The following is an 8718-nucleotide window of genomic DNA, read 5'->3' on the forward strand; positions in this document are numbered from 1 at the left end:
GAAAATGGAAAAAGAATAATTGTATTAAAACTAAGCATTTGTATAAAAGATTGAAATGCCCTTGATTAAAAACAAATCCAACAAGTAGCTTAGAGTTACATCTATTGAAAAGATTGTTTCACAATGTTTAGTTTATTAACATGCCCCAGTCAGTGGGGTTTGGTCAAAAATGGTTCCAAGCTATTGAGAGACATTATGGACAAATAAGGAAACTTTTAAAATGTGTGAGCCTGCCAATGTGGAGCAGCAACGAAACCGAAGGCAGCTTGGAGGAATCGGCTCGGTGACTGAGATTTTTGGACTGGTATGTCGCTCTGAAAGCAAGCTCACAGAGAGATGCTGTGGGAACATGACCAAGCATTTCAACAGGAGCTAGCAGCAGAACTACTTGATACATTACATGAGCAAGGCTTTCAGTCAGAATTTGCATCTTAAGTATCATATTTTGTAAAGCAACAGCTCAAAATACTATTAATAAAGAGCTTTTCACTTTTGTATGTAGTGCCCCTCCCCCGCGTCCACCCAGTTATCTCCTTTAGCACCAGTCTCCTTACATGTTTTGATGGACAGGCCTGGGTTATTCTGGATCCTGCTTCCCACTCAGCAGGATGTAACTTTTTTATTTTCTTCCCCTTTGAATTTATGTGGCGGTGCCTCCACCCTCCTCACTACTTCCTGGCAGCATCAGCAGGGCAGCTTGGGAGAAAAATTCTAAGCTCAGGATAACCCCCACTTACTTGCCTGATAGTTGGACACTCCCCAGAAATAACACAAACACACACAATATATTCAACACAGTAATTGTATTAAACAAGAGATAAATATAACATTACAGGGTAAAGCAGTATTCTCAGGGTCACCAGAGCCCACACTGATAATACCCATGAATTTCCCATCACATAACCTGATATAGCAAATGTAAAATTAGGGTCCCGTTGCTATGCATATTTTGTAGGGGCCCTTAATGACCTGTGACCACAATATCTTAAATGCACCAGCTGATGAGGTTCAGTAAAGCCCAAAAGACTCACAAGTAGGATAAGGTGATAAGTCCCTGCACAGGTTTAATAAGCAGCAGGTAATACAATCCCCAAACCCCTGAGTTGAAGACACAATTCTGGGACTAGGGGGTCCCCAAACAATTTCCGTGAAGGTGAAAATTGTATTTATGGGTCAAGCATAGCGCCACAACTTCCCAAACGCAGAATGATTGAGATGCTGCCCGGTGGGGTGGGAAGAAAGAGAATGGAAATGGGGGAGGTTGTAGAGGGGGCTGGGAGCTCTGAGGAACAGGGGTGATTGGAGGGCGGTGAACAGCACAGGATGGAAGTTCAACAGGTACATCCCACCCTGTAAACTCAGTTATTTTGCCCTTATCCATGACCCATCCCCACCCCCAGCATCTTCTCTTCACCAGGGATGCTCCATGTGGCCTCAGCGCAAACTCATGGCCCTGGCACAGCCAGTGCTGCATCTGGTCACTCGGCATCCGGGAGAGAAAGTGCCGTGAAAGGTCGAGGCGCCACCTGATGGCTTAGCCGTGGCTGGAGCAGAGTCGACAGTCCATGGCTGTGTCTGCGCTGGGCGATACAGTCCCATACGGCCCCCTGCAGGGGAAGCCCAAGCAGGAATTGATTCATCTGGAGACCTGGCTCACTCTTGTCCCCTGCAGTGAGGGTGTGTGTGCAGGTGGAGCAGGGGAGGGAGGATCTGATATACAAACCCCACACTGGGACGGAGGGGTTAAAAGACTAAAGTGGGCCCAGCTAGGCCCGACCCCAACCCAGAGAGGGCTGCAACTGGAGACAGGGCTGAAAAGGGAGCAGCCCAGCTCAGAAGTGGGAGATTGGGAGGAGCAGACCTACCCTGCAGCCTCCTGCAAAAGGAGTCAGAGAAGCCTGGCTGAGACACCGGGGACTGTGTGCTGAGCCCGGTTGGGGCTGAGGTTTGGTTTCCCTTTTATATTGTCTTTCTCCGTATCTGGGGCTGGAAGTGGAGAGAGAGCAGTGGTGCGAAGTGATGCAGGGAGAGTAATGCAGAGGGTCCACAACCCCCCCGCCCAAGGGGTCAATGCCGCTGACCCTCCTAAGGCCCTGGGTTGGAGCCTGGAGGTCTGAGTGGGTCGGGGCTCGACTAGCACAACTCTCCCCCAGGTGAGTGGATTGTAACCATTGGGCCACCCAGCCCACCATGGACCCTACTACAGGGGCCAATGGGGATCACATCTGCGGGTGGCTTCCCACTGCCACGACCCCTATATCCCACCAGGCCTGAGCACGGAGCCCCTGGGATCTCATGCTAAGCAGGGCCAGGCTGGCGTGGTACTTGGCTGGGAGACCAAGAGCTGCAGGGTGGGGGCTCACCAGGGGGCACTCTCCCCTGCCGGTTAATGCTGTCCCCAGGGACCCAGTGCAGTGGTAGGGGGCTCTGCGCTGCAGGGAGACAGGTGGGGACTCAGGAGGGGGTGCTGTTCTGCAGGGGGCATCACTCACCTTGCCTCCTCCTCAGGTACCAGCCCAGGGCCCCAACTCCCTGCACAGTGAGGATGCAGCCAGCAACGATCGCCAGGATAGCAGCCTGGCCCGTGGTTTGGGAATCTAGAAGTGCCCGAGAGAGACTGAGCCATGGGCCCACCCAAAGCCCCTGTGCCCCTCATCTCTCCTGGGGCCTCCCACCCCCCACCTGCTCTCTGCCCAATAAACCTGGGCTAGCATCCTTCCTTCCCCAGCCGATCTGCCCCTCCCAGCCAGGCCCTGTGTCTTCCCTGCAGCTAGACACCCCCTTCTCTGCCCCTCTCCCTGTCTGACCCCCCAAACCCCTCTCTGCTTCCCTTCCACCCCAGAACCCTCCTCTCTGGTTTCCCCTCCCCTCCGAGTCCCCCAGAATGCCCCTGTGACTGCCCCTCCCCTCTGAGCCAGCCAAAACCCATTTCCACCTCCACCTGCCCCCAGTACCTCTCTTTGTCTACCAATCCCCTGGTGCCCCTCAAAACTGCCCCTCTACATTTCCCACCTCCCTCATCCCCCCACCCTTGTGTCCATCTCCCCCATATCCCTCCCCTCAGTGTGCGGCACCCCATTCCCAGTATCTCCCCACTGCTCCGCCTACTCTGTGCTCCCAGTACTCACCCCAGGTCACCCTCAGAGGGGCATCCCTCAGGTTGATGTGTCTCACCACATACACATGCTCTGCGGGACAGACCTCCTCCTGCCCCAGCTCGATGGACAGCTGGATAGTCAAGGTGGGGTCCCCGTTCAGCCGGATGCTGCTGGTCAATTGCTCCCTCTGGGCCACTTGGCCCCCTCGCTCCCAGGTCACACTGAAAAAGGGTTAATAGTCACAGGGAATAGGACAGCAGGGGGCTGTGGGTTGGGACTGACAAGCACCAGTAGATCTGGGAGGTAGCCAAGCCTGGGACTGCAGTGGGCTGCGGGTTGGGATTACGGGCCGGGCATCGGCACAGCTCTTGGGTTGGGAGAGAGGCCCGGGCTGGGAAAACAGGGGCTGCAGACCCAGAGTGAGGGGCACCGGCAGAGCTGTCACATATCGTCTGAGCAGTGAAAGGCACCGTGATCTTTCTGGATCCATACCATGATGCATTCCTGGGGTGTGGAAAGTTTCATGACAGTGAAAGTTTCCCGTTCACGGTTCCAGTGCTCTGCCACTCGCCAGGCTGCCGGATGTACTGAGAACCAGTGGTTCTGGTCGGTCTGGTGCTGTAGCATGTCCTCCCCATTGAGGGGATATCTGGTGACAGCTTGGATGTCACAGATGTCATCATCCAATTCGCAGTCTTCAGGATCTGCATGTAGTAGGGCTCTGGGGGCAGAATGGCTGCGTGAGCAACTGAGCACAGAGCAGCAGGCAGAGTGGGGCTAAGCTGTCCCATTCATAGATCCCAGGGGTCCTGACTCCCAGTGCCCCACCCCCTCCAGAACCCACCAGCCCCCACTCCTCTCCCTGAGCTGGGGAAAGAACTGAGGATCTCTGCCTCCCAGCCCCCCTGTTCCAACCCACCAGACTCTGAGCGGCCGCGGCGCGCGCACCACTTCTCCCCCCCCCCTCCTTCTCTCCTAGGCTTGAGAGCCTGGGGGGAGGAGGCAGGGCTGGGGATTTGGGGAAGGGGCAGAGTTGAGGTGGGGCCGGGGGTGGGGTAAAAAAAAACGGGGGGGCGGCCAAAATTGTTTTTGCTTGGGGCGGCAAAAATCCTAGAGCCGGCCCTGACCAGATCCCACTTCCCTCCTACAGCCAGGTATAGAACCCAGGAGTCCTGGATCCAAACCCCCACTTTAACTGCTATGTATCCCCTCTGGTGTACCCTCCCGCAGTTCCCTCCTACCCAGTCACCTGCTCATCACCTTCCTGAGCCAAGCTGAGTGCTGGGGTCTGTGGATTCACCTGTTTTTGGGGAGCTGGTGTTCATCTCTCACACCAGGCCCTGGTACTCGGTCTCCACACAGTAGTCCAAGGCCAGGCACTCGAGCTACCTGCTCTCCAGAACTGATGGGTCCCCTGGTCATCCAGGGTTTAGCCAGTCCAGGGATCCAGCCTGCCGGTGTTGCTGTCATAAGCTGAGAGCACCAGGTCATTCACCCTCATCACATGAAGCTGTCTGGGAAGACCGGGGGCCGCTTGTGGGGAGATGAGCTGGAGATAGGAGACACAGTGAACCCCTACAGGAAGGAGAGAGCCTGTGATGGCAGTGAGATCCAGACATCTGGGACAGCAACCTGAGGGGCCCTGCAGCACCCAGCCCTGGGGAAAGACACTGGGATGGGGAATGGGACCTAGGTGTCCAGGAGAACTGGGGTCACTGGTGACAGGGACGAGAGAGAGGAGCCAGAAGGAGACCAAGGCAGGTTGGGCCCAAAGAGCCATTTCCCTGGATGGGACAGGATGGCAGCTCTACAGGATGGGGTCTGGGGCCAGGACCCAGAGAGCTGAAGAGGGCACAGCCGCCGCTCCCTCTGCTGAGATCTCTGCTCCTCTGACAGGTGACACCTGAGAGGAAACCCAGCCAGACCCACAAGCTGAGCAAAATTCAATAAAGACAAATCAACCGTCCCTTTCCAGTCCTGCTCACTGCTTCACAGGAAGCGTCGCTCCCCACCAGCACAATAAAGTCTGAATAACTCCTGTAGCTTGTTCCAATTGTCTCTGTTACAACATGTGATTATTTTATGGGGGAGTTTTCTGTGAGCACAGAAAACTAGTCCTCAGCCGTTCCCCACAACTGCTATTATATTTGGTAGGGACTATCCAGAGACACGGGACTTTGGGGGTGGTTGAGGAGAGTGGGGCTGGAGGGCACAGATATAGGGAGAAGGGTTGTGGGGGTCACAAATGAGGACAGGGGGTTGGGAAGCCTTGGATCGGTTATGTGTGAAAATCTGTATTTTACTAGCCGGGCAGAAGAAGCTACGTCCTGATCTCGAGGCACATTAATGCAGTGCTTCCAAAGCCATGCAATGTGGAGGTTTGGAGCTGAGAATGCAGGCACCTTGACTGCTGTGGGATAAGAAATGTGTGCGCTGATCAGGGTAGCCAACATGTATATTGTGGCCAATTCCTGGGTCACGAGGTAGCAGAAGCTTGCAGGAGAGGGAGGATTGGCCCATGAGAGGGAGATTCCTGACGACAGGCTGATCTGCATGGACCAAGCTGGCCTGCTTTGGCATCACGTTTTGCTTGCCCTGCAGCATCTTAAGCTGTGAGTTAAGAAATTGTGATATATCAGACACTGTGGTGTCATCCAGGAGCGCTGGAAGCTTCCTAAACTGGGGAGTCCACTAGTGCCTGAACCGTGGTCCTGCCCCCCCTTCCCCCCGAGGCCCTGCTCCTGCACCACCCCTTTTAAAATGGATGGGGCTATGCCCCCTGCCCCTGCCCCTCCCCCCCCTCCCCCATTCTGGCCACGCTGGTGTGATCTCGGCCTAATTCCTGGTACTCATCTCACAGAATGTGAGAGCAGATGCGGACGGCGTCAGAGATCGGTGTCCAGGAGCTGGGATAGTTTTCCCTGATTTGGCTGAGCCTCTCAATCACTGCAGCAGTGACAACACAAAAACTGTTAATCAGTGTTGGAAGAACGTTAATCGGGAAATCGAAGGGTGCGTGGCTGACCACTTGTGGCACCGAACAAAAAAAAGCTCTAACACACCCCTGTTGCTTGGAGATAGGGTATGTCTATTCGGCAGGGATCTTTGTCCCAAACATAAAACTCTCTGTGTTTTGGAACAAACCCGGTCTCTGATTTCTCTTGCCATCCCTGCCACAAACTCCACCCATTGTGACACATGACGAGGAACACCAGGCGACGGTCACACAGTTGTTCTTCACTCCAGGCAATGCATGTGAGTCAGGTTATAAGAGTGGGGAAGATTTCAGAGAGAAGCATTCCCTGCATGCGCTGATAGATGGGGAGCTGGGTACAGTAGTAGCAAGGGGGCCAGGTTACAGTGAAAGGATCAGGGGCATGGCTGGGAAGGTATGCTGAAACAGGGCTTGTGGGGCCCAGCTGATGCGTGTTGGTCTGGCCGGCTGAGTATGCAAATTGCAGGACACAATACGTACAACAGTTTAGTTGATCGCTAACTCCTACGAACAAGATCTCTTCTCCTGTTCAAAAGAACTAGGATGTTAATGGCAAAACAAAACAAAAATGTTAATGCCGAATGAAGGTTGCTTGGTGGTATTGTCGTCGACTTGCAGAATGGTGAGATGAGCAAAACTCAAACGTCTGGAAACCAGGAAAGGCCCCAGGTTTGGTTGCCCCACTCCACTGTCCCTCTATCCTCTTTGTGCAATGCCTCACTACACACAACACACACTCTCGCTGGCCTTGGAACTAGCAGATCCAGGAGGTTTGAGATCCTGGCTGACATTCACACATTTAGCTAATTCCCAGAATGAATACCACATGTGGGCAATTGAAGAATGATGTCACAGCCTTTTACATAGAGAATTAGTAAGATCAGATTCTGTAGTCTTCTTCATATGCTGCAGGATGGGTAGTCTCTTATGATATGTAAAAGAAGAGAGGGAACCCAAATGGCATAGCAAAACGTTTTTCAACCTCGAACAAGGTGGGTTTGTACACAGAGCTAATGGAGGGGAATCATCTGACTATAGGGTGCAATTGGAATGCTAGATAATATAGATACAAATCTGGCAATCCCATACCTCCAGTTACCTAGCATTTTTTAAAAGGTCTTTTGTGAGAACCAAGGCTGGTTTTTATCCCACATAAATTGCATGAGAAGCCTCTTTCTTTGAGAAAAGAGTAAGGTAGAGAACTTGAAAGGAAATAGGCTAATGAGATAAGTCATTCTTAGACAGATATTCATGCTGACTGTTTCTATTCTCCCCAGTAAGGATAGAAGGAGGAGATCCCACCTCTCTACATCCTTGAAAATTTCTTTCAATATATAGGACAACTTTTAAAACCTGAACAATTCATTTCCTTGCTTACTTGCAAAGGAAAATGTTGGAACTCAGAAGGATCTGGTCTTTTGGATATACCCATAGCTTTTGATTTATTCCAGTTAATGCAAAAATCAGAGATCTTTCCAAAAATATCAACTACATTCAGTACAAAAATGTCATTAGCATATAAACTGATTGTGTATTTTTTCCTGATTCTAATCATACCTTCGCTAGCTGAGTTTTGATGTATGTGCATTGCCAGTGGTTCAAGAGTGAGATTAAAAAGGAGGTGTGAGAAGGGACATCCCTGTTGTGTCCCTCTGTCAAGTTGAACTGTGGGAGAAATAATTCCATTAGTTGATAGTGAAGTGCAGGCAGAGTTGTAGAATACACTGACCCAATTCAGTAATATTGGTCCAAATCCAAATTTTTTTAGGACAGCCATTAGATCAGGCTACTCAACCGTATCTAATGCTTTCTTTCCATCTAGAGAGAAGGCTATGGAGGGTCCATCTGACATCTGAGTTTCCTGGATCAAGTGAGTGATTTTTCTCATGTTATCAGCAGCCAATCTTCCTTTAATGTAACCAACCTGATCTGTGTGTATAACTGATGGGATGATGATGTTCAGTTGTGTCGCTAAAATTTTTACAATTATTATGCAATCTGTGCTCAATAGAGATTTGAGGGCAGAAGTTGCCACGATTGCAACCATCTTTGTCCATCTTTAATATTCAAGTAATTAAAGCAGTTCTCGTGTCACGAGACATCGCTATTTTTTGGAATGTTTCAGTGAAGACCTTTGAACAAATAGAAGAAATGTTTAAGAAATTAGGAAATGTTTTGAAGAAGTCTTCCATTCTAGGAATCTCTCGTCTTTCTTGAACAAATCTCCTTCTGTTTTATAATTAAGCTCAAGCTGTCTGTGATATACGGGCAAGGCACTGTGGTAAAAATGGTAAACTGGGGTGCACCATTCTTTTGAGTGCCAAAGGACTGGGATTTCTCTGGGGATCCCATTATCAGGGACTGGTGGTGGTAGGCAGCTGATAAAGCAGCTAGTATAAGCAAGAGCCCTTCTCTCTGGAGGCAAGGGGTAACAGGGTAACTGTGTGACACATCTTCCTGAGTACCCTGAGGATCATCTGGCCTTATGACGTACAGATATTTCCCCCCTTCGTCTCCACAGAAACCCCAACTCCCGGGCCTTTCCTGGCTCCCTTCTGCTTCCCTTCTTTTGCTTCCATTTTTACCCATCTGTAGATCCCAGATCAAGGAGAAAACCAAGAAAGT

This window comes from Emys orbicularis, chromosome 12, assembly GCF_028017835.1.
Source record: "Emys orbicularis isolate rEmyOrb1 chromosome 12, rEmyOrb1.hap1, whole genome shotgun sequence".
NCBI classification, from domain to species: Eukaryota; Metazoa; Chordata; order Testudines; family Emydidae; genus Emys; species Emys orbicularis.